General features: G+C 52.2%; 25 non-coding genes and 2 pseudogenes across 25 annotated transcripts in view; all 27 read right to left on the bottom strand.

Annotated features, from left to right (window-relative positions):
- LOC142190222 (5S ribosomal RNA) overlaps nucleotides 1–80 on the bottom strand; it is a 119-nt gene extending 39 nt beyond the window's left edge. The window contains exon 1 of the ribosomal RNA XR_012714148.1: nucleotides 1–80. This exon is cut by the window's left edge and continues 39 nt beyond it. This is a non-coding gene — a ribosomal RNA (5S ribosomal RNA).
- A 715-nt stretch (nucleotides 81–795) lies between these two features.
- On the bottom strand, nucleotides 796–914 carry LOC142190109 (5S ribosomal RNA). Its single transcript, XR_012714041.1, has one exon. It is a non-coding gene; the product is annotated as a 5S ribosomal RNA (ribosomal RNA).
- A 714-nt stretch (nucleotides 915–1,628) lies between these two features.
- LOC142190350 (5S ribosomal RNA) lies at nucleotides 1,629–1,737 on the bottom strand (annotated as a pseudogene).
- A 714-nt stretch (nucleotides 1,738–2,451) lies between these two features.
- LOC142191157 (5S ribosomal RNA) lies at nucleotides 2,452–2,570 on the bottom strand. The gene has a single exon (XR_012714766.1). It is a non-coding gene; the product is annotated as a 5S ribosomal RNA (ribosomal RNA).
- A 714-nt stretch (nucleotides 2,571–3,284) lies between these two features.
- On the bottom strand, nucleotides 3,285–3,403 carry LOC142190161 (5S ribosomal RNA). Its single transcript, XR_012714091.1, has one exon. It is a non-coding gene; the product is annotated as a 5S ribosomal RNA (ribosomal RNA).
- Nucleotides 3,404–4,117: 714 nt separating this feature from the next.
- On the bottom strand, nucleotides 4,118–4,236 carry LOC142191156 (5S ribosomal RNA). The gene has a single exon (XR_012714765.1). It is a non-coding gene; the product is annotated as a 5S ribosomal RNA (ribosomal RNA).
- A 714-nt stretch (nucleotides 4,237–4,950) lies between these two features.
- LOC142191155 (5S ribosomal RNA) lies at nucleotides 4,951–5,069 on the bottom strand. The gene has a single exon (XR_012714764.1). It is a non-coding gene; the product is annotated as a 5S ribosomal RNA (ribosomal RNA).
- A 714-nt stretch (nucleotides 5,070–5,783) lies between these two features.
- On the bottom strand, nucleotides 5,784–5,902 carry LOC142189936 (5S ribosomal RNA). The gene has a single exon (XR_012713881.1). It is a non-coding gene; the product is annotated as a 5S ribosomal RNA (ribosomal RNA).
- A 714-nt stretch (nucleotides 5,903–6,616) lies between these two features.
- LOC142191154 (5S ribosomal RNA) lies at nucleotides 6,617–6,735 on the bottom strand. The gene has a single exon (XR_012714763.1). It is a non-coding gene; the product is annotated as a 5S ribosomal RNA (ribosomal RNA).
- Nucleotides 6,736–7,450: 715 nt separating this feature from the next.
- LOC142189987 (5S ribosomal RNA) lies at nucleotides 7,451–7,569 on the bottom strand. The gene has a single exon (XR_012713928.1). It is a non-coding gene; the product is annotated as a 5S ribosomal RNA (ribosomal RNA).
- Nucleotides 7,570–8,284: 715 nt separating this feature from the next.
- LOC142190308 (5S ribosomal RNA) lies at nucleotides 8,285–8,393 on the bottom strand (annotated as a pseudogene).
- Nucleotides 8,394–9,108: 715 nt separating this feature from the next.
- Nucleotides 9,109–9,227, bottom strand: LOC142190187 (5S ribosomal RNA). Its single transcript, XR_012714115.1, has one exon. It is a non-coding gene; the product is annotated as a 5S ribosomal RNA (ribosomal RNA).
- A 714-nt stretch (nucleotides 9,228–9,941) lies between these two features.
- LOC142189787 (5S ribosomal RNA) lies at nucleotides 9,942–10,060 on the bottom strand. Its single transcript, XR_012713741.1, has one exon. It is a non-coding gene; the product is annotated as a 5S ribosomal RNA (ribosomal RNA).
- A 714-nt stretch (nucleotides 10,061–10,774) lies between these two features.
- Nucleotides 10,775–10,893, bottom strand: LOC142189720 (5S ribosomal RNA). Its single transcript, XR_012713677.1, has one exon. It is a non-coding gene; the product is annotated as a 5S ribosomal RNA (ribosomal RNA).
- A 714-nt stretch (nucleotides 10,894–11,607) lies between these two features.
- On the bottom strand, nucleotides 11,608–11,726 carry LOC142189806 (5S ribosomal RNA). The gene has a single exon (XR_012713759.1). It is a non-coding gene; the product is annotated as a 5S ribosomal RNA (ribosomal RNA).
- Nucleotides 11,727–12,440: 714 nt separating this feature from the next.
- Nucleotides 12,441–12,559, bottom strand: LOC142191153 (5S ribosomal RNA). The gene has a single exon (XR_012714762.1). It is a non-coding gene; the product is annotated as a 5S ribosomal RNA (ribosomal RNA).
- Nucleotides 12,560–13,273: 714 nt separating this feature from the next.
- Nucleotides 13,274–13,392, bottom strand: LOC142189930 (5S ribosomal RNA). The gene has a single exon (XR_012713876.1). It is a non-coding gene; the product is annotated as a 5S ribosomal RNA (ribosomal RNA).
- Nucleotides 13,393–14,107: 715 nt separating this feature from the next.
- Nucleotides 14,108–14,226, bottom strand: LOC142191152 (5S ribosomal RNA). Its single transcript, XR_012714761.1, has one exon. It is a non-coding gene; the product is annotated as a 5S ribosomal RNA (ribosomal RNA).
- A 714-nt stretch (nucleotides 14,227–14,940) lies between these two features.
- On the bottom strand, nucleotides 14,941–15,059 carry LOC142189805 (5S ribosomal RNA). Its single transcript, XR_012713758.1, has one exon. It is a non-coding gene; the product is annotated as a 5S ribosomal RNA (ribosomal RNA).
- Nucleotides 15,060–15,773: 714 nt separating this feature from the next.
- LOC142191150 (5S ribosomal RNA) lies at nucleotides 15,774–15,892 on the bottom strand. Its single transcript, XR_012714760.1, has one exon. It is a non-coding gene; the product is annotated as a 5S ribosomal RNA (ribosomal RNA).
- A 714-nt stretch (nucleotides 15,893–16,606) lies between these two features.
- On the bottom strand, nucleotides 16,607–16,725 carry LOC142189928 (5S ribosomal RNA). The gene has a single exon (XR_012713874.1). It is a non-coding gene; the product is annotated as a 5S ribosomal RNA (ribosomal RNA).
- A 715-nt stretch (nucleotides 16,726–17,440) lies between these two features.
- LOC142191148 (5S ribosomal RNA) lies at nucleotides 17,441–17,559 on the bottom strand. Its single transcript, XR_012714758.1, has one exon. It is a non-coding gene; the product is annotated as a 5S ribosomal RNA (ribosomal RNA).
- Nucleotides 17,560–18,273: 714 nt separating this feature from the next.
- On the bottom strand, nucleotides 18,274–18,392 carry LOC142191147 (5S ribosomal RNA). The gene has a single exon (XR_012714757.1). It is a non-coding gene; the product is annotated as a 5S ribosomal RNA (ribosomal RNA).
- A 715-nt stretch (nucleotides 18,393–19,107) lies between these two features.
- LOC142191146 (5S ribosomal RNA) lies at nucleotides 19,108–19,226 on the bottom strand. Its single transcript, XR_012714756.1, has one exon. It is a non-coding gene; the product is annotated as a 5S ribosomal RNA (ribosomal RNA).
- Nucleotides 19,227–19,941: 715 nt separating this feature from the next.
- LOC142190014 (5S ribosomal RNA) lies at nucleotides 19,942–20,060 on the bottom strand. The gene has a single exon (XR_012713954.1). It is a non-coding gene; the product is annotated as a 5S ribosomal RNA (ribosomal RNA).
- Nucleotides 20,061–20,775: 715 nt separating this feature from the next.
- LOC142189880 (5S ribosomal RNA) lies at nucleotides 20,776–20,894 on the bottom strand. The gene has a single exon (XR_012713829.1). It is a non-coding gene; the product is annotated as a 5S ribosomal RNA (ribosomal RNA).
- Nucleotides 20,895–21,608: 714 nt separating this feature from the next.
- On the bottom strand, nucleotides 21,609–21,727 carry LOC142191145 (5S ribosomal RNA). The gene has a single exon (XR_012714755.1). It is a non-coding gene; the product is annotated as a 5S ribosomal RNA (ribosomal RNA).
- Between the last annotated feature and the right edge of the window lie 562 nt (nucleotides 21,728–22,289).

The raw sequence follows: 22,289 nt of genomic DNA, 5'->3' as shown, positions 1-22,289 counted from the left end.
AAGTACTAACCAGGCCGGACCCTGCTTAGCTTCCGAGATCAGACGAGATCGGGCGTGTTCAGGGTGGTGTGGCCGTAGGCAGAGACAGGCTTCTCACTTACTCCTCTTCTACTTTGCAGCCTGGCTGCTGGCAGCTCTTTGCACTACTTCACGCTAGACCTTCTTCTTCACTTTTTGCCTTCTCTTAAGGGAACTTCATACTCCAACAGGAGCAGTGCAAGAGCTGGGGGGCGGCCCTTATACCCACAGGTGTTGTTCAGCAACCAGTCACAGGCCGCAGCCGCCCTCTTTCAAAAGGGCTGGGCGCAAGGTCTGCGCAGGGCTAAGAAACCATCCCGGGGGTGAAAGAAAGAGCAAGCTGGACCAGAGCCCATTGTCCAGTAGTCGGCTAAGGAAGAAGTTGAGATGGTTGCCCGTGCCTGGAAGCGAAGCTGCTTTTCAGTCAGCTTCTCTTTTCTTAGGGCGCGTTGTCTGCAAAGATGTTCAGCCTGTGTTGCCCTGTAAATTGGTCTGCAGGTTACTAGCTATGGCTTCCAGCCCGGCGGGAGGCCCAGATACTATGGAAATGAAGCCTGCTATTATTAAAAGAAAAAAGCCACAACGCTGGTGGCCACCACGCCCGCTGCGGCTGCTAAGAGTGATAGCGGTAAGACTGAGAATACTAGGATTTTGCAAGGCCTAAAGAGTGCAAGAGAGAAAGCGAATGTAAAAGAAGCAAGTGTGCAGTGTAAAAAGTGAATGTAAAAATGGCATAGAGGAGAGTGACCCCTGCTGGTGGAAGTGAGGAAAAGCAAAAGCCTACAGCACCTGGTATTCCCAGGCGTTCTCCCATCCAAGTACTAACCAGGCCCGACCCTGCTTAGCTTCCGAGATCAGACGAGATCGGGCGTGTTCAGGGTGGTGTGGCCGTAGGCAGAGACAGGCTTCTCACTTACTCCTCTTCTACTTTGCAGCCTGGCTGCTGGCAGCCCTTTGCACTACTTCACGCTAGACCTTTTTCTTCACTTTTTACCTTCTCTTAAGGGAACTTCATACTCCAACAGGAGCAGTGCAAGAGCTGGGGGCGGCCCTTATACCCACAGGTGTTGTTCAGCAACCAGTCACAGGCCGCAGCCGCCCTCTTTCAAAAGGGCTGGGCGCAAGGTCTGCGCAGGGCTAAGAAACCATCCCGGGGGTGAAAGAAAGAGAAAGCTGGACCAGAGCCCATTGTCCAGGAGTCGGCTAAGGAAGAAGTTGAGATGGTTGCCCGTGCCTGGAAGCGAAGCTGCTTTTCAGTCAGCTTCTCTTTTCTTAGGGCGCGTTGTCTGCAAAGATGTTCAGCCTGTGTTGCCCTGTAAATTGGTCTGCAGGTTACTAGCTATGGCTTCCAGCCCGGCGGGAGGCCCAGATACTATGGAAATGAAGCCTGCTATTATTAAAAGTAAAAAGCCACAACGCTGGTGGCCACCACGCCCGCTGCGGCTGCTAAGAGTGATAGCGGTAAGACTGAGAATACTAGGATTTTGCAAGGCCTAAAGAGTGCAAGAGAGAAAGCGAATGTAAAAGAAGCAAGTGTGCAGTGTAAAAAGTGAATGTAAAAATGGCATAGAGGAGAGTGACCCCTGCTGGTGGAAGTGAGGAAAAGCAAAAGCCTACAGCACCTGGTATTCCCAGGCGGTCTCCCATCCAAGTACTAACCAGGCCCAACCCTGCTTAGCTTCCGAGATCAGGCGTGTTCAGGGTGGTGTGGCCGTAGGCAGAGACAGGCTTCTCACTTACTCCTCTTCTACTTTGCAGCCTGGCTGCTGGCAGCCCTTTGCACTACTTCACGCTAGACCTTTTTCTTCACTTTTTGCCTTCTCTTAAGGGAACTTCATACTCCAACAGGAGCAGTGCAAGAGCTGGGGGCGGCCCTTATACCCACAGGTGTTGTTCAGCAACCAGTCACAGGCCGCAGCCGCCCTCTTTCAAAAGGGCTGGGCGCAAGGTCTGCGCAGGGCTAAGAAACCATCCCGGGGGTGAAAGAAAGAGCAAGCTGGACCAGAGCCCATTGTCCAGTAGTCGGCTAAGGAAGAAGTTGAGATGGTTGCCCGTGCCTGGAAGCGAAGCTGCTTTTCAGTCAGCTTCTCTTTTCTTAGGGCGCGTTGTCTGCAAAGATGTTCAGCCTGTGTTGCCCTGTAAATTGGTCTGCAGGTTACTAGCTATGGCTTCCAGCCCGGCGGGAGGCCCAGATACTATGTAAATGAAGCCTGCTATTATTAAAAGTAAAAAGCCACAACGCTGGTGGCCACCACGCCCGCTGCGGCTGCTAAGAGTGATAGCGGTAAGACTGAGAATACTAGGATTTTGCAAGGCCTAAAGAGTGCAAGAGAGAAAGCGAATGTAAAAGAAGCAAGTGTGCAGTGTAAAAAGTGAATGTAAAAATGGCATAGAGGAGAGTGACCCCTGCTGGTGGAAGTGAGGAAAAGCAAAAGCCTACAGCACCTGGTATTCCCAGGCGGTCTCCCATCCAAGTACTAACCAGGCCCGACCCTGCTTAGCTTCCGAGATCAGACGAGATCGGGCGTGTTCAGGGTGGTGTGGCCGTAGGCGGAGACAAATTTCTCACTTACTCCTCTTCTACTTTGCAGCCTGGCTGCTGGCAGCTCTTTGCACTACTTCACGCTAGACCTTTTTCTTCACTTTTTGCCTTCTCTTAAGGGAACTTCATACTCCAACAGGAGCAGTGCAAGAGCTGGGGGCGGCCCTTATACCCACAGGTGTTGTTCAGCAACCAGTCACAGGCCGCAGCCGCCCTCTTTCAAAAGGGCTGGGCGCAAGGTCTGCGCAGGGCTAAGAAACCATCCCGGGGGTGAAAGAAAGAGCAAGCTGGACCAGAGCCCATTGTCCAGGAGTCGGCTAAGGAAGAAGTTGAGATGGTTGCCCGTGCCTGGAAGCGAAGCTGCTTTTCAGTCAGCTTCTCTTTTCTTAGGGCACGTTGTCTGCAAAGATGTTCAGCCTGTGTTGCCCTGTAAATTGGTCTGCAGGTTACTAGCTATGGCTTCCAGCCCGGCGGGAGGCCCAGATACTATGGAAATGAAGCCTGCTATTATTAAAAGTAAAAAGCCACAACGCTGGTGGCCACCACGCCCGCTGCGGCTGCTAAGACTGATAGCGGTAAGACTGAGAATACTAGGATTTTGCAAGGCCTAAAGAGTGCAAGAGAGAAAGCGAATGTAAAAGAAGCAAGTGTGCAGTGTAAAAAGTGAATGTAAAAATGGCATAGAGGAGAGTGACCCCTGCTGGTGGAAGTGAGGAAAAGCAAAAGCCTACAGCACCTGGTATTCCCAGGCGGTCTCCCATCCAAGTACTAACCAGGCCCGACCCTGCTTAGCTTCCAAGATCAGACGAGATCGGGCGTGTTGAGGGTGGTGTGGCCGTAGGCAGAGACAAGCTTCTCACTTACTCCTCTTCTACTTTGCAGCCTGGCTGCTGGCAGCTCTTTGCACTACTTCACGCTAGACCTTTTTCTTCACTTTTTGCCTTCTCTTAAGGGAACTTCATACTCCAACAGGAGCAGTGCAAGAGCTGGGGGCGGCCCTTATACCCACAGGTGTTGTTCAGCAACCAGTCACAGGCCGCAGCCGCCCTCTTTCAAAAGGGCTGGGCGCAAGGTCTGCGCAGGGCTAAGAAACCATCCCGGGGGTGAAAGAAAGAGCAAGCTGGACCAGAGCCCATTGTCCAGGAGTCGGCTAAGGAAGAAGTTGAGATGGTTGCCCGTGCCTGGAAGCGAAGCTGCTTTTCAGTCAGCTTCTCTTTTCTTAGGGCACGTTGTCTGCAAAGATGTTCAGCCTGTGTTGCCCTGTAAATTGGTCTGCAGGTTACTAGCTATGGCTTCCAGCCCGGCGGGAGGCCCAGATACTATGGAAATGAAGCCTGCTATTATTAAAAGTAAAAAGCCACAACGCTGGTGGCCACCACGCCCGCTGCGGCTGCTAAGAGTGATAGCGGTAAGACTGAGAATACTAGGATTTTGCAAGGCCTAAAGAGTGCAAGAGAGAAAGCGAATGTAAAAGAAGCAAGTGTGCAGTGTAAAAAGTGAATGTAAAAATGGCATAGAGGAGAGTGACCCCTGCTGGTGGAAGTGAGGAAAAGCAAAAGCCTACAGCACCTGGTATTCCCAGGCGGTCTCCCATCCAAGTACTAACCAGGCCCGACCCTGCTTAGCTTCCGAGATCAGACGAGATCGGGCGTGTTCAGGGTGGTGTGGCCGTAGGCAGAGACAGGCTTCTCACTTACTCCTCTTCTACTTTGCAGCCTGGCTGCTGGCAGCCCTTTGCACTACTTCACGCTAGACCTTTTTCTTCACTTTTTGCCTTCTCTTAAGGGAACTTCATACTCCAACAGGAGCAGTGCAAGAGCTGGGGGCGGCCCTTATACCCACAGGTGTTGTTCAGCAACCAGTCACAGGCCGCAGCCGCCCTCTTTCAAAAGGGCTGGGCGCAAGGTCTGCGCAGGGCTAAGAAACCATCCCGGGGGTGAAAGAAAGAGCAAGCTGGACCAGAGCCCATTGTCCAGGAGTCGGCTAAGGAAGAAGTTGAGATGGTTGCCCGTGCCTGGAAGCGAAGCTGCTTTTCAGTCAGCTTCTCTTTTCTTAGGGCACGTTGTCTGCAAAGATGTTCAGCCTGTGTTGCCCTGTAAATTGGTCTGCAGGTTACTAGCTATGGCTTCCAGCCCGGCGGGAGGCCCAGATACTATGGAAATGAAGCCTGCTATTATTAAAAGTAAAAAGCCACAACGCTGGTGGCCACCACGCCCGCTGCGGCTGCTAAGAGTGATAGCGGTAAGACTGAGAATACTAGGATTTTGCAAGGCCTAAAGAGTGCAAGAGAGAAAGCGAATGTAAAAGAAGCAAGTGTGCAGTGTAAAAAGTGAATGTAAAAATGGCATAGAGGAGAGTGACCCCTGCTGGTGGAAGTGAGGAAAAGCAAAAGCCTACAGCACCTGGTATTCCCAGGCGGTCTCCCATCCAAGTACTAACCAGGCCCGACCCTGCTTAGCTTCCGAGATCAGACGAGATCGGGCGTGTTCAGGGTGGTGTGGCCGTAGGCAGAGACAGGCTTCTCACTTACTCCTCTTCTACTTTGCAGCCTGGCTGCTGGCAGCTCTTTGCACTACTTCACGCTAGACCTTCTTCTTCACTTTTTGCCTTCTCTTAAGGGAACTTCATACTCCAACAGGAGCAGTGCAAGAGCTGGGGGCGGCCCTTATACCCACAGGTGTTGTTCAGCAACCAGTCACAGGCCGCAGCCGCCCTCTTTCAAAAGGGCTGGGCGCAAGGTCTGCGCAGGGCTAAGAAACCATCCCGGGGGTGAAAGAAAGAGCAAGCTGGACCAGAGCCCATTGTCCAGGAGTCGGCTAAGGAAGAAGTTGAGATGGTTGCCCGTGCCTGGAAGCGAAGCTGCTTTTCAGTCAGCTTCTCTTTTCTTAGGGCGCGTTGTCTGCAAAGATGTTCAGCCTGTGTTGCCCTGTAAATTGGTCTGCAGGTTACTAGCTATGGCTTCCAGCCCGGCGGGAGGCCCAGATACTATGGAAATGAAGCCTGCTATTATTAAAAGTAAAAAGCCACAACGCTGGTGGCCACCACGCCCGCTGCGGCTGCTAAGAGTGATAGCGGTAAGACTGAGAATACTAGGATTTTGCAAGGCCTAAAGAGTGCAAGAGAGAAAGCGAATGTAAAAGAAGCAAGTGTGCAGTGTAAAAAGTGAATGTAAAAATGGCATAGAGGAGAGTGACCCCTGCTGGTGGAAGTGAGGAAAAGCAAAAGCCTACAGCACCTGGTATTCCCAGGCGGTCTCCCATCCAAGTACTAACCAGGCCCGACCCTGCTTAGCTTCCGAGATCAGATGAGATCGGGCGTGTTCAGGGTGGTGTGGCCGTAGGCAGAGACAGGCTTCTCACTTACTCCTCTTCTACTTTGCAGCCTGGCTGCTGGCAGCCCTTTGCACTACTTCACGCTAGACCTTTTTCTTCACTTTTTGCCTTCTCTTAAGGGAACTTCATACTCCAACAGGAGCAGTGCAAGAGCTGGGGGCGGCCCTTATACCCACAGGTGTTGTTCAGCAACTAGTCACAGGCCGCAGCCGCCCTCTTTCAAAAGGGCTGGGCGCAAGGTCTGCGCAGGGCTAAGAAACCATCCCGGGGGTGAAAGAAAGAGCAAGCTGGACCAGAGCCCATTGTCCAGGAGTCGGCTAAGGAAGAAGTTGAGATGGTTGCCCGTGCCTGGAAGCGAAGCTGCTTTTCAGTCAGCTTCTCTTTTCTTAGGGCACGTTGTTTGCAAAGATGTTCAGCCTGTGTTGCCCTGTAAATTGGTCTGCAGGTTACTAGCTATGGCTTCCAGCCCGGCGGGAGGCCCAGATACTATGGAAATGAAGCCTGCTATTATTAAAAGTAAAAAGCCACAACGCTGGTGGCCACCACGCCCGCTGCGGCTGCTAAGAGTGATAGCGGTAAGACTGAGAATACTAGGATTTTGCAAGGCCTAAAGAGTGCAAGAGAGAAAGCGAATGTAAAAGAAGCAAGTGTGCAGTGTAAAAAGTGAATGTAAAAATGGCATAGAGGAGAGTGACCCCTGCTGGTGGAAGTGAGGAAAAGCAAAAGCCTACAGCACCTGGTATTCCCAGGCGGTCTCCCATCCAAGTACTAACCAGGCCCGACCCTGCTTAGCTTCCGAGATCAGACGAGATCGGGCGTGTTCAGGGTGGTGTGGCCGTAGGCAGAGACAGGCTTCTCACTTACTCCTCTTCTACTTTGCAGCCTGGCTGCTGGCAGCCCCTTTGCACTACTTCACGCTAGACCTTTTTCTTCACTTTTTGCCTTCTCTTAAGGGAACTTCATACTCCAACAGGAGCAGTGCAAGAGCTGGGGGCGGCCCTTATACCCACAGGTGTTGTTCAGCAACCAGTCACAGGCCGCAGCCGCCCTCTTTCAAAAGGGCTGGGCGCAAGGTCTGCGCAGGGCTAAGAAACCATCCCGGGGGTGAAAGAAAGAGCAAGCTGGACCAGAGCCCATTGTCCAGGAGTCGGCTAAGGAAGAAGTTGAGATGGTTGCCCGTGCCTGAAGCGAAGCTGCTTTTCAGTCAGCTTCTCTTTTCTTAGGGCACGTTGTCTGCAAAGATGTTCAGCCTGTGTTTGCCCTGTAAATTGGTCTGCAGGTTACTAGCTATGGCTTCCAGCCCGGCGGGAGGCCCAGATACTATGGAAATGAAGCCTGCTATTATTAAAAGTAAAAAGCCACAACGCTGGTGGCCACCACGCCCGCTGCGGCTGCTAAGAGTGATAGCGGTAAGACTGAGAATACTAGGATTTTGCAAGGCCTAAAGAGTGCAAGAGAGAAAGCGAATGTAAAAGAAGCAAGTGTGCAGTGTAAAAAGTGAATGTAAAAATGGCATAGAGGAGAGTGACCCCTGCTGGTGGAAGTGAGGAAAAGCAAAAGCCTACAGCACCTGGTATTCCCAGGCGGTCTCCCATCCAAGTACTAACCAGGCCTGACCCTGCTTAGCTTCCGAGATCAGACGAGATCGGGCGTGTTCAGGGTGGTGTGGCCGTAGGCAGAGACAGGCTTCTCACTTACTCCTCTTCTACTTTGCAGCCTGGCTGCTGGCAGCTCTTTGCACTACTTCACGCTAGACCTTCTTCTTCACTTTTTGCCTTCTCTTAAGGGAACTTCATACTCCAACAGGAGCAGTGCAAGAGCTGGGGGGCGGCCCTTATACCCACAGGTGTTGTTCAGCAACCAGTCACAGGCCGCAGCCGCCCTCTTTCAAAAGGGCTGGGCGCAAGGTCTGCGCAGGGCTAAGAAACCATCCCGGGGGTGAAAGAAAGAGCAAGCTGGACCAGAGCCCATTGTCCAGTAGTCGGCTAAGGAAGAAGTTGAGATGGTTGCCCGTGCCTGGAAGCGAAGCTGCTTTTCAGTCAGCTTCTCTTTTCTTAGGGCGCGTTGTCTGCAAAGATGTTCAGCCTGTGTTGCCCTGTAAATTGGTCTGCAGGTTACTAGCTATGGCTTCCAGCCCGGCGGGAGGCCCAGATACTATGGAAATGAAGCCTGCTATTATTAAAAGAAAAAAGCCACAACGCTGGTGGCCACCACGCCCGCTGCGGCTGCTAAGAGTGATAGCGGTAAGACTGAGAATACTAGGATTTTGCAAGGCCTAAAGAGTGCAAGAGAGAAAGCGAATGTAAAAGAAGCAAGTGTGCAGTGTAAAAAGTGAATGTAAAAATGGCATAGAGGAGAGTGACCCCTGCTGGTGGAAGTGAGGAAAAGCAAAAGCCTACAGCACCTGGTATTCCCAGGCGGTCTCCCATCCAAGTACTAACCAGGCCCGACCCTGCTTAGCTTCCGAGATCGGGCGTTTTCAGGGTGGTGTGGCCGTAGGCAGAGACAGGCTTCTCACTTACTCCTCTTCTACTTTGCAGCCTGGCTGCTGGCAGCTCTTTGCACTACTTCACGCTAGACCTTCTTCTTCACTTTTTGCCTTCTCTTAAGGGAACTTCATACTCCAACAGGAGCAGTGCAAGAGCTGGGGGGCGGCCCTTATACCCACAGGTGTTGTTCAGCAACCAGTCACAGGCCGCAGCCGCCCTCTTTCAAAAGGGCTGGGCGCAAGGTCTGCGCAGGGCTAAGAAACCATCCCGGGGGTGAAAGAAAGAGCAAGCTGGACCAGAGCCCATTGTCCAGTAGTCGGCTAAGGAAGAAGTTGAGATGGTTGCCCGTGCCTGGAAGCGAAGCTGCTTTTCAGTCAGCTTCTCTTTTCTTAGGGCGCGTTGTCTGCAAAGATGTTCAGCCTGTGTTGCCCTGTAAATTGGTCTGCAGGTTACTAGCTATGGCTTCCAGCCCGGCGGGAGGCCCAGATACTATGGAAATGAAGCCTGCTATTATTAAAAGTAAAAAGCCACAACGCTGGTGGCCACCACGCCCGCTGCGGCTGCTAAGAGTGATAGCGGTAAGACTGAGAATACTAGGATTTTGCAAGGCCTAAAGAGTGCAAGAGAGAAAGCGAATGTAAAAGAAGCAAGTGTGCAGTGTAAAAAGTGAATGTAAAAATGGCATAGAGGAGAGTGACCCCTGCTGGTGGAAGTGAGGAAAAGCAAAAGCCTACAGCACCTGGTATTCCCAGGCGGTCTCCCATGCACGTACTAACCAGGCCCGACCCTGCTTAGCTTCCGAGATCAGACGAGATCGGGCGTGTTCAGGGTGGTGTGGCCGTAAGCAGAGACAGGCTTCTCACTTACTCCTCTTCTACTTTGCAGCCTGGCTGCTGGCAGCCCTTTGCACTACTTCATGCTAGACCTTTTTCTTCACTTTTTGCCTTCTCTTAAGGGAACTTCATACTCCAACAGGAGCAGTGCAAGAGCTGGGGGCGGCCCTTATACCCACAGGTGTTGTTCAGCAACCAGTCACAGGCCGCAGCCGCCCTCTTTCAAAAGGGCTGGGCGCAAGGTCTGCGCAGGGCTAAGAAACCATCCCGGGGGTGAAAGAAAGAGCAAGCTGGACCAGAGCCCATTGTCCAGTAGTCGGCTAAGGAAGAAGTTGAGATGGTTGCCCGTGCCTGGAAGCGAAGCTGCTTTTCAGTCAGCTTCTCTTTTCTTAGGGCGCGTTGTCTGCAAAGATGTTCAGCCTGTGTTGCCCTGTAAATTGGTCTGCAGGTTACTAGCTATGGCTTCCAGCCCGGCGGGAGGCCCAGATACTATGGAAATGAAGCCTGCTATTATTAAAAGAAAAAAGCCACAACGCCGGTGGCCACCACGCCCGCTGCGGCTGCTAAGAGTGATAGCGGTAAGACTGAGAATACTAGGATTTTGCAAGGCCTAAAGAGTGCAAGAGAGAAAGCGAATGTAAAAGAAGCAAGTGTGCAGTGTAAAAAGTGAATGTAAAAATGGCATAGAGGAGAGTGACCCCTGCTGGTGGAAGTGAGGAAAAGCAAAAGCCTACAGCACCTGGTATTCCCAGGCGGTCTCCCATCCAAGTACTAACCAGGCCCGACCCTGCTTAGCTTCCGAGATCAGACGAGATCAGGCGTGTTCAGGGTGGTGTGGCCGTAGGCGGAGACAAACTTCTCACTTACTCCTCTTCTACTTTGCAGCCTGGCTGCTGGCAGCTCTTTGCACTACTTCACGCTAGACCTTTTTCTTCACTTTTTGCCTTCTCTTAAGGGAACTTCATACTCCAACAGGAGCAGTGCAAGAGCTGGGGGCGGCCCTTATACCCACAGGTGTTGTTCAGCAACCAGTCACAGGCCGCAGCCGCCCTCTTTCAAAAGGGCTGGGCGCAAGGTCTGCGCAGGGCTAAGAAACCATCCCGGGGGTGAAAGAAAGAGCAAGCTGGACCAGAGCCCATTGTCCAGGAGTCGGCTAAGGAAGAAGTTGAGATGGTTGCCCGTGCCTGGAAGCGAAGCTGCTTTTCAGTCAGCTTCTCTTTTCTTAGGGCGCGTTGTCTGCAAAGATGTTCAGCCTGTGTTGCCCTGTAAATTGGTCTGCAGGTTACTAGCTATGGCTTCCAGCCCGGCGGGAGGCCCAGATACTATGGAAATGAAGCCTGCTATTATTAAAAGTAAAAAGCCACAACGCTGGTGGCCACCACGCCCGCTGCGGCTGCTAAGAGTGATAGCGGTAAGACTGAGAATACTAGGATTTTGCAAGGCCTAAAGAGTGCAAGAGAGAAAGCGAATGTAAAAGAAGCAAGTGTGCAGTGTAAAAAGTGAATGTAAAAATGGCATAGAGGAGAGTGACCCCTGCTGGTGGAAGTGAGGAAAAGCAAAAGCCTACAGCACCTGGTATTCCCAGGCGGTCTCCCATCCAAGTACTAACCAGGCCCGACCCTGCTTAGCTTCCGAGATCAGACGAGATCGGGCGTGTTCAGGGTGGTGTGGCTGTAGGCAGAGACAGGCTTCTCACTTACTCCTCTTCTACTTTGCAGCCTGGCTGCTGGCAGCCCTTTGCACTACTTCACGCTAGACCTTTTTCTTCACTTTTTGCCTTCTCTTAAGGGAACTTCATACTCCAACAGGAGCAGTGCAAGAGCTGGGGGCGGCCCTTATACCCACAGGTGTTGTTCAGCAACCAGTCACAGGCCGCAGCCGCCCTCTTTCAAAAGGGCTGGGCGCAAGGTCTGCGCAGGGCTAAGAAACCATCCCGGGGGTGAAAGAAAGAGCAAGCTGGACCAGAGCCCATTGTCCAGGAGTCGGCTAAGGAAGAAGTTGAGATGGTTGCCCGTGCCTGGAAGCGAAGCTGCTTTTCAGTCAGCTTCTCTTTTCTTAGGGCACGTTGTCTGCAAAGATGTTCAGCCTGTGTTGCCCTGTAAATTGGTCTGCAGGTTACTAGCTATGGCTTCCAGCCCGGCGGGAGGCCCAGATACTATGGAAATGAAGCCTGCTATTATTAAAAGTAAAAAGCCACAACGCTGGTGGCCACCACGCCCGCTGCGGCTGCTAAGAGTGATAGCGGTAAGACTGAGAATACTAGGATTTTGCAAGGCCTAAAGAGTGCAAGAGAGAAAGCGAATGTAAAAGAAGCAAGTGTGCAGTGTAAAAAGTGAATGTAAAAATGGCATAGAGGAGAGTGACCCCTGCTGGTGGAAGTGAGGAAAAGCAAAAGCCTACAGCACCTGGTATTCCCAGGCGGTCTCCCATCCAAGTACTAACCAGGCCCGACCCTGCTTAGCTTCCGAGATCAGACGAGATCGGGCGTGTTCAGGGTGGAGTGGCCGTAGGCAGAGACAGGCTTCTCACTTACTCCTCTTCTACTTTGCAGCCTGGCTGCTGGCAGCTCTTTGCACTACTTCACGCTAGACCTTCTTCTTCACTTTTTGCCTTCTCTTAAGGGAACTTCATACTCCAACAGGAGCAGTGCAAGAGCTGGGGGCGGCCCTTATACCCACAGGTGTTGTTCAGCAACCAGTCACAGGCCGCAGCCGCCCTCTTTCAAAAGGGCTGGGCGCAAGGTCTGCGCAGGGCTAAGAAACCATCCCGGGGGTGAAAGAAAGAGCAAGCTGGACCAGAGCCCATTGTCCAGGAGTCGGCTAAGGAAGAAGTTGAGATGGTTGCCCGTGCCTGGAAGCGAAGCTGCTTTTCAGTCAGCTTCTCTTTTCTTAGGGCACGTTGTCTGCAAAGATGTTCAGCCTGTGTTGCCCTGTAAATTGGTCTGCAGGTTACTAGCTATGGCTTCCAGCCCGGCGGGAGGCCCAGATACTATGGAAATGAAGCCTGCTATTATTAAAAGTAAAAAGCCACAACGCTGGTGGCCACCACGCCCGCTGCGGCTGCTAAGAGTGATAGCGGTAAGACTGAGAATACTAGGATTTTGCAAGGCCTAAAGAGTGCAAGAGAGAAAGCGAATGTAAAAGAAGCAAGTGTGCAGTGTAAAAAGTGAATGTAAAAATGGCATAGAGGAGAGTGACCCCTGCTGGTGGAAGTGAGGAAAAGCAAAAGCCTACAGCACCTGGTATTCCCAGGCGGTCTCCCATCCAAGTACTAACCAGGCCCGACCCTGCTTAGCTTCCGAGATCAGACGAGATCGGGCGTGTTCAGGGTGGTGTGGCCGTAGGCGGAGACAAGCTTCTCACTTACTCCTCTTCTACTTTGCAGCCTGGCTGCTGGCAGCTCTTTGCACTACTTCACGCTAGACCTTTTTCTTCACTTTTTGCCTTCTCTTAAGGGAACTTCATACTCCAACAGGAGCAGTGCAAGAGCTGGGGGCGGCCCTTATACCCACAGGTGTTGTTCAGCAACCAGTCACAGGCCGCAGCCGCCCTCTTTCAAAAGGGCTGGGCGCAAGGTCTGCGCAGGGCTAAGAAACCATCCCGGGGGTGAAAGAAAGAGCAAGCTGGACCAGAGCCCATTGTCCAGGAGTCGGCTAAGGAAAAAGTTGAGATGGTTGCCCGTGCCTGGAAGCGAAGCTGCTTTTCAGTCAGCTTCTCTTTTCTTAGGGCATGTTGTCTGCAAAGATGTTCAGCCTGTGTTGCCCTGTAAATTGGTCTGCAGGTTACTAGCTATGGCTTCCAGCCCGGCGGGAGGCCCAGATACTATGGAAATGAAGCCTGCTATTATTAAAAGTAAAAAGCCACAACGCTGGTGGCCACCACGCCCGCTGCGGCTGCTAAGAGTGATAGCGGTAAGACTGAGAATACTAGGATTTTGCAAGGCCTAAAGAGTGCAAGAGAGAAAGCGAATGTAAAAGAAGCAAGTGTGCAGTGTAAAAAGTGAATGTAAAAATGGCATAGAGGAGAGTGACCCCTGCTGGTGGAAGTGAGGAAAAGCAAAAGCCTACAGCACCTGGTATTCCCAGGCGGTCTCCCATCCAAGTACTAACCAGGACCGACCCTGCTTAGCTTCCGAGATCAGACGAGATCGGGCGTGTTCAGGGTGGTGTGGCCGTAGGCAGAGACAGGCTTCTCACTTACTCCTCTTCTACTTTGCAGCCTGGCTGCTGGCAGCTCTTTGCACTACTTCACGCTAGACCTTCTTCTTCACTTTTTGCCTTCTCTTAAGGGAACTTCATAATCCAACAGGAGCAGTGCAAGAGCTGGGGGGCGGCCCTTATACCCACAGGTGTTGTTCAGCAACTAGTCACAGGCCGCAGCCGCCCTCTTTCAAAAGGGCTGGGCGCAAGGTCTGCGCAGGGCTAAGAAACCATCCCGGGGGTGAAAGAAAGAGCAAGCTGGACCAGAGCCCATTGTCCAGGAGTCGGCTAAGGAAGAAGTTGAGATGGTTGCCCGTGCCTGGAAGCGAAGCTGCTTTTCAGTCAGCTTCTCTTTTCTTAGGGCACGTTGTCTGCAAAGATGTTCAGCCTGTGTTGCCCTGTAAATTGGTCTGCAGGTTACTAGCTATGGCTTCCAGCCCGGCGGGAGGCCCAGATACTATGGAAATGAAGCCTGCTATTATTAAAAGTAAAAAGCCACAACGCTGGTGGCCACCACGCCCGCTGCGGCTGCTAAGAGTGATAGCGGTAAGACTGAGAATACTAGGATTTTGCAAGGCCTAAAGAGTGCAAGAGAGAAAGCGAATGTAAAAGAAGCAAGTGTGCAGTGTAAAAAGTGAATGTAAAAATGGCATAGAGGAGAGTGACCCCTGCTGGTGGAAGTGAGGAAAAGCAAAAGCCTACAGCACCTGGTATTCCCAGGCGGTCTCCCATCCAAGTACTAACCAGGCCCGACCCTGCTTAGCTTCCGAGATCAGACGAGATCGGGCGTGTTCAGGGTGGTGTGGCCGTAGGCGGAGACAAGCTTCTCACTTACTCCTCTTCTACTTTGCAGCCTGGCTGCTGGCAGCTCTTTGCACTACTTCACGCTAGACCTTTTTCTTCACTTTTTGCCTTCTCTTAAGGGAACTTCATACTCCAACAGGAGCAGTGCAAGAGCTGGGGGCGGCCCTTATACCCACAGGTGTTGTTCAGCAACCAGTCACAGGCCGCAGCCGCCCTCTTTCAAAAGGGCTGGGCGCAAGGTCTGCGCAGGGCTAAGAAACCATCCCGGGGGTGAAAGAAAGAGCAAGCTGGACCAGAGCCCATTGTCCAGGAGTCGGCTAAGGAAAAAGTTGAGATGGTTGCCCGTGCCTGGAAGCGAAGCTGCTTTTCAGTCAGCTTCTCTTTTCTTAGGGCACGTTGTCTGCAAAGATGTTCAGCCTGTGTTGCCCTGTAAATTGGTCTGCAGGTTACTAGCTATGGCTTCCAGCCCGGCGGGAGGCCCAGATACTATGGAAATGAAGCCTGCTATTATTAAAAGTAAAAAGCCACAACGCTGGTGGCCACCACGCCCGCTGCGGCTGCTAAGAGTGATAGCGGTAAGACTGAGAATACTAGGATTTTGCAAGGCCTAAAGAGTGCAAGAGAGAAAGCGAATGTAAAAGAAGCAAGTGTGCAGTGTAAAAAGTGAATGTAAAAATGGCATAGAGGAGAGTGACCCCTGCTGGTGGAAGTGAGGAAAAGCAAAAGCCTACAGCACCTGGTATTCCCAGGCGGTCTCCCATCCAAGTACTAACCAGGCCCGACCCTGCTTAGCTTCCGAGATCAGACGAGATCGGGCGTGTTCAGGGTGGAGTGGCCGTAGGCAGAGACAGGCTTCTCACTTACTCCTCTTCTACTTTGCAGCCTGGCTGCTGGCAGCTCTTTGCACTACTTCACGCTAGACCTTCTTCTTCACTTTTTGCCTTCTCTTAAGGGAACTTCATACTCCAACAGGAGCAGTGCAAGAGCTGGGGGCGGCCCTTATACCCACAGGTGTTGTTCAGCAACCAGTCACAGGCCGCAGCCGCCCTCTTTCAAAAGGGCTGGGCGCAAGGTCTGCGCAGGGCTAAGAAACCATCCCGGGGGTGAAAGAAAGAGCAAGCTGGACCAGAGCCCATTGTCCAGGAGTCGGCTAAGGAAGAAGTTGAGATGGTTGCCCGTGCCTGGAAGCGAAGCTGCTTTTCAGTCAGCTTCTCTTTTCTTAGGGCACGTTGTCTGCAAAGATGTTCAGCCTGTGTTGCCCTGTAAATTGGTCTGCAGGTTACTAGCTATGGCTTCCAGCCCGGCGGGAGGCCCAGATACTATGGAAATGAAGCCTGCTATTATTAAAAGTAAAAAGCCACAACGCTGGTGGCCACCACGCCCGCTGCGGCTGCTAAGAGTGATAGCGGTAAGACTGAGAATACTAGGATTTTGCAAGGCCTAAAGAGTGCAAGAGAGAAAGCGAATGTAAAAGAAGCAAGTGTGCAGTGTAAAAAGTGAATGTAAAAATGGCATAGAGGAGAGTGACCCCTGCTGGTGGAAGTGAGGAAAAGCAAAAGCCTACAGCACCTGGTATTCCCAGGCGGTCTCCCATCCAAGTACTAACCAGGCCCGACCCTGCTTAGCTTCCGAGATCAGACGAGATCGGGCGTGTTCAGGGTGGTGTGGCCGTAGGCGGAGACAAGCTTCTCACTTACTCCTCTTCTACTTTGCAGCCTGGCTGCTGGCAGCTCTTTGCACTACTTCACGCTAGACCTTTTTCTTCACTTTTTGCCTTCTCTTAAGGGAACTTCATACTCCAACAGGAGCAGTGCAAGAGCTGGGGGCGGCCCTTATACCCACAGGTGTTGTTCAGCAACCAGTCACAGGCCGCAGCCGCCCTCTTTCAAAAGGGCTGGGCGCAAGGTCTGCGCAGGGCTAAGAAACCATCCCGGGGGTGAAAGAAAGAGCAAGCTGGACCAGAGCCCATTGTCCAGGAGTCGGCTAAGGAAAAAGTTGAGATGGTTGCCCGTGCCTGGAAGCGAAGCTGCTTTTCAGTCAGCTTCTCTTTTCTTAGGGCATGTTGTCTGCAAAGATGTTCAGCCTGTGTTGCCCTGTAAATTGGTCTGCAGGTTACTAGCTATGGCTTCCAGCCCGGCGGGAGGCCCAGATACTATGGAAATGAAGCCTGCTATTATTAAAAGTAAAAAGCCACAACGCTGGTGGCCACCACGCCCGCTGCGGCTGCTAAGAGTGATAGCGGTAAGACTGAGAATACTAGGATTTTGCAAGGCCTAAAGAGTGCAAGAGAGAAAGCGAATGTAAAAGAAGCAAGTGTGCAGTGTAAAAAGTGAATGTAAAAATGGCATAGAGGAGAGTGACCCCTGCTGGTGGAAGTGAGGAAAAGCAAAAGCCTACAGCACCTGGTATTCCCAGGCGGTCTCCCATCCAAGTACTAACCAGGACCGACCCTGCTTAGCTTCCGAGATCAGACGAGATCGGGCGTGTTCAGGGTGGTGTGGCCGTAGGCAGAGACAGGCTTCTCACTTACTCCTCTTCTACTTTGCAGCCTGGCTGCTGGCAGCTCTTTGCACTACTTCACGCTAGACCTTCTTCTTCACTTTTTGCCTTCTCTTAAGGGAACTTCATAATCCAACAGGAGCAGTGCAAGAGCTGGGGGGCGGCCCTTATACCCACAGGTGTTGTTCAGCAACTAGTCACAGGCCGCAGCCGCCCTCTTTCAAAAGGGCTGGGCGCAAGGTCTGCGCAGGGCTAAGAAACCATCCCGGGGGTGAAAGAAAGAGCAAGCTGGACCAGAGCCCATTGTCCAGGAGTCGGCTAAGGAAGAAGTTGAGATGGTTGCCCGTGCCTGGAAGCGAAGCTGCTTTTCAGTCAGCTTCTCTTTTCTTAGGGCACGTTGTCTGCAAAGATGTTCAGCCTGTGTTGCCCTGTAAATTGGTCTGCAGGTTACTAGCTATGGCTTCCAGCCCGGCGGGAGGCCCAGATACTATGGAAATGAAGCCTGCTATTATTAAAAGTAAAAAGCCACAACGCTGGTGGCCACCACGCCCGCTGCGGCTGCTAAGAGTGATAGCGGTAAGACTGAGAATACTAGGATTTTGCAAGGCCTAAAGAGTGCAAGAGAGAAAGCGAATGTAAAAGAAGCAAGTGTGCAGTGTAAAAAGTGAATGTAAAAATGGCATAGAGGAGAGTGACCCCTGCTGGTGGAAGTGAGGAAAAGCAAAAGCCTACAGCACCTGGTATTCCCAGGCGGTCTCCCATCCAAGTACTAACCAGGCCCGACCCTGCTTAGCTTCCGAGATCAGACGAGATCGGGCGTGTTCAGGGTGGTGTGGCCGTAGGCGGAGACAAGCTTCTCACTTACTCCTCTTCTACTTTGCAGCCTGGCTGCTGGCAGCTCTTTGCACTACTTCACGCTAGACCTTTTTCTTCACTTTTTGCCTTCTCTTAAGGGAACTTCATACTCCAACAGGAGCAGTGCAAGAGCTGGGGGCGGCCCTTATACCCACAGGTGTTGTTCAGCAACCAGTCACAGGCCGCAGCCGCCCTCTTTCAAAAGGGCTGGGCGCAAGGTCTGCGCAGGGCTAAGAAACCATCCCGGGGGTGAAAGAAAGAGCAAGCTGGACCAGAGCCCATTGTCCAGGAGTCGGCTAAGGAAAAAGTTGAGATGGTTGCCCGTGCCTGGAAGCGAAGCTGCTTTTCAGTCAGCTTCTCTTTTCTTAGGGCACGTTGTCTGCAAAGATGTTCAGCCTGTGTTGCCCTGTAAATTGGTCTGCAGGTTACTAGCTATGGCTTCCAGCCCGGCGGGAGGCCCAGATACTATGGAAATGAAGCCTGCTATTATTAAAAGTAAAAAGCCACAACGCTGGTGGCCACCACGCCCGCTGCGGCTGCTAAGAGTGATAGCGGTAAGACTGAGAATACTAGGATTTTGCAAGGCCTAAAGAGTGCAAGAGAGAAAGCGAATGTAAAAGAAGCAAGTGTGCAGTGTAAAAAGTGAATGTAAAAATGGCATAGAGGAGAGTGACCCCTGCTGGTGGAAGTGAGGAAAAGCAAAAGCCTACAGCACCTGGTATTCCCAGGCGGTCTCCCATCCAAGTACTAACCAGGCCCGACCCTGCTTAGCTTCCGAGATCAGACGAGATCGGGCGTGTTCAGGGTGGTGTGGCCGTAGGCAGAGACAGGCTTCTCACTTACTCCTCTTCTACTTTGCAGCCTGGCTGCTGGCAGCTCTTTGCACTACTTCACGCTAGACCTTCTTCTTCACTTTTTGCCTTCTCTTAAGGGAACTTCATAATCCAACAGGAGCAGTGCAAGAGCTGGGGGGCGGCCCTTATACCCACAGGTGTTGTTCAGCAACTAGTCACAGGCCGCAGCCGCCCTCTTTCAAAAGGGCTGGGCGCAAGGTCTGCGCAGGGCTAAGAAACCATCCCGGGGGTGAAAGAAAGAGCAAGCTGGACCAGAGCCCATTGTCCAGGAGTCGGCTAAGGAAGAAGTTGAGATGGTTGCCCGTGCCTGGAAGCGAAGCTGCTTTTCAGTCAGCTTCTCTTTTCTTAGGGCACGTTGTCTGCAAAGATGTTCAGCCTGTGTTGCCCTGTAAATTGGTCTGCAGGTTACTAGCTATGGCTTCCAGCCCGGCGGGAGGCCCAGATACTATGGAAATGAAGCCTGCTATTATTAAAAGAAAAAAGCCACAACGCCGGTGGCCACCACGCCCGCTGCGGCTGCTAAGAGTGATAGCGGTAAGACTGAGAATACTAGGATTTTGCAAGGCCTAAAGAGTGCAAGAGAGAAAGCGAATGTAAAAGAAGCAAGTGTGCAGTGTAAAAAGTGAATGTAAAAATGGCATAGAGGAGAGTGACCCCTGCTGGTGGAAGTGAGGAAAAGCAAAAGCCTACAGCACCTGGTATTCCCAGGCGGTCTCCCATCCAAGTACTAACCAGGCCCGACCCTGCTTAGCTTCCGAGATCAGACGAGATCGGGCGTGTTCAGGGTGGTGTGGCCGTAGGCGGAGACAAATTTCTCACTTACTCCTCTTCTACTTTGCAGCCTGGCTGCTGGCAGCTCTTTGCACTACTTCACGCTAGACCTTCTTCTTCACTTTTTGCCTTCTCTTAAGGGAACTTCATACTCCAACAGGAGCAGTGCAAGAGCTGGGGGGCGGCCCTTATACCCACAGGTGTTGTTCAGCAACCAGTCACAGGCCGCAGCCGCCCTCTTTCAAAAGGGCTGGGCGCAAGGTCTGCGCAGGGCTAAGAAACCATCCCGGGGGTGAAAGAAAGAGCAAGCTGGACCAGAGCCCATTGTCCAGTAGTCGGCTAAGGAAGAAGTTGAGATGGTTGCCCGTGCCTGGAAGCGAAGCTGCTTTTCAGTCAGCTTCTCTTTTCTTAGGGCGCGTTGTCTGCAAAGATGTTCAGCCTGTGTTGCCCTGTAAATTGGTCTGCAGGTTACTAGCTATGGCTTCCAGCCCGGCGGGAGGCCCAGATACTATGGAAATGAAGCCTGCTATTATTAAAAGAAAAAAGCCACAACGCTGGTGGCCACCACGCCCGCTGCGGCTGCTAAGAGTGATAGCGGTAAGACTGAGAATACTAGGATTTTGCAAGGCCTAAAGAGTGCAAGAGAGAAAGCGAATGTAAAAGAAGCAAGTGTGCAGTGTAAAAAGTGAATGTAAAAATGGCATAGAGGAGAGTGACCCCTGCTGGTGGAAGTGAGGAAAAGCAAAAGCCTACAGCACCTGGTATTCCCAGGCGGTCTCCCATCCAAGCACTAACCAGGCCCGACCCTGCTTAGCTTCCGAGATCAGACGAGATCGGGCGTGTTCAGGGTGGTGTGGCCGTAGGCAGAGACAGGCTTCTCACTTACTCCTCTTCTACTTTGCAGCCTGGCTGCTGGCAGCTCTTTGCACTACTTCACGCTAGACCTTCTTCTTCACTTTTTGCCTTCTCTTAAGGGAACTTCATACTCCAACAGGAGCAGTGCAAGAGCTGGGGGGCGGCCCTTATACCCACAGGTGTTGTTCAGCAACCAGTCACAGGCCGCAGCCGCCCTCTTTCAAAAGGGCTGGGCGCAAGGTCTGCGCAGGGCTAAGAAACCATCCCGGGGGTGAAAGAAAGAGCAAGCTGGACCAGAGCCCATTGTCCAGTAGTCGGCTAAGGAAGAAGTTGAGATGGTTGCCCGTGCCTGGAAGCAAAGCTGCTTTTCAGTCAGCTTCTCTTTTCTTAGGGCGCGTTGTCTGCAAAGATGTTCAGCCTGTGTTGCCCTGTAAATTGGTCTGCAGGTTACTAGCTATGGCTTCCAGCCCGGCGGGAGGCCCAGATACTATGGAAATGAAGCCTGCTATTATTAAAAGAAAAAAGCCACAACGCTGGTGGCCACCACGCCCGCTGCGGCTGCTAAGAGTGATAGCGGTAAGACTGAGAATACTAGGATTTTGCAAGGCCTAAAGAGTGCAAGAGAGAAAGCGAATGTAAAAGAAGCAAGTGTGCAGTGTAAAAAGTGAATGTAAAAATGGCATAGAGGAGAGTGACCCCTGCTGGTGGAAGTGAGGAAAAGCAAAAGCCTACAGCACCTGGTATTCCCAGGCGGTCTCCCATCCAAGTACTAACCAGGCCCGACCCTGCTTAGCTTCCAAGATCAGACGAGATCGGGCGTGTTCAGGGTGGTGTGGCCGTAGGCAGAGACAGGCTTCTCACTTACTCCTCTTCTACTTTGCAGCCTGGCTGCTGGCAGCCCTTTGCACTACTTCACGCTAGACCTTTTTCTTCACTTTTTGCCTTCTCTTAAGGGAACTTCATACTCCAACAGGAGCAGTGCAAGAGCTGGGGGCGGCCCTTATACCCACAGGTGTTGTTCAGCAACCAGTCACAGGCCGCAGCCGCCCTCTTTCAAAAGGGCTGGGCGCAAGGTCTGCGCAGGGCTAAGAAACCATCCCGGGGGTGAAAGAAAGAGCAAGCTGGACCAGAGCCCATTGTCCAGGAGTCGGCTAAGGAAAAAGTTGAGATGGTTGCCCGTGCCTGGAAGCGAAGCTGCTTTTCAGTCAGCTTCTCTTTTCTTAGGGCACGTTGTCTGCAAAGATGTTCAGCCTGTGTTGCCCTGTAAATTGGTCTGCAGGTTACTAGCTATGGCTTCCAGCCCGGCGGGAGGCCCAGATACTATGGAAATGAAGCCTGCTATTATTAAAAGTAAAAAGCCACAACGCTGGTGGCCACCACGCCCGCTGCGGCTGCTAAGAGTGATAGCGGTAAGACTGAGAATACTAGGATTTTGCAAGGCCTAAAGAGTGCAAGAGAGAAAGCGAATGTAAAAGAAGCAAGTGTGCAGTGTAAAAAGTGAATGTAAAAATGGCATAGAGGAGAGTGACCCCTGCTGGTGGAAGTGAGGAAAAGCAAAAGCCTACAGCACCTGGTATTCCCAGGCGGTCTCCCATCCAAGTACTAACCAGGCCCGACCCTGCTTAGCTTCCGAGATCAGACGAGATCGGGCGTGTTCAGGGTGGTGTGGCCGTAGGCAGAGACAGGCTTCTCACTTACTCCTCTTCTACTTTGCAGCCTGGCTGCTGGCAGCCCTTTGCACTACTTCACGCTAGACCTTTTTCTTCACTTTTTGCCTTCTCTTAAGGGAACTTCATACTCCAACAGGAGCAGTGCAAGAGCTGGGGGCGGCCCTTATACCCACAGGTGTTGTTCAGCAACCAGTCACAGGCCGCAGCCGCCCTCTTTCAAAAGGGCTGGGCGCAAGGTCTGCGCAGGGCTAAGAAACCATCCCGGGGGTGAAAGAAAGAGCAAGCTGGACCAGAGCCCATTGTCCAGTAGTCGGCTAAGGAAGAAGTTGAGATGGTTGCCCGTGCCTGGAAGCGAAGCTGCTTTTCAGTCAGCTTCTCTTTTCTTAGGGCGCGTTGTCTGCAAAGATGTTCAGCCTGTGTTGCCCTGTAAATTGGTCTGCAGGTTACTAGCTATGGCTTCCAGCCCGGCGGGAGGCCCAGATACTATGGAAATGAAGCCTGCTATTATTAAAAGAAAAAAGCCACAACGCTGGTGGCCACCACGCCCGCTGCGGCTGCTAAGAGTGATA

The sequence above is a fragment of the Leptodactylus fuscus genome, chromosome 1, assembly GCF_031893055.1.
Source record: "Leptodactylus fuscus isolate aLepFus1 chromosome 1, aLepFus1.hap2, whole genome shotgun sequence".
Taxonomy (NCBI): Eukaryota; Metazoa; Chordata; class Amphibia; order Anura; family Leptodactylidae; genus Leptodactylus; species Leptodactylus fuscus.
This window is presented reverse-complemented; position numbering and strand designations above follow the sequence as displayed.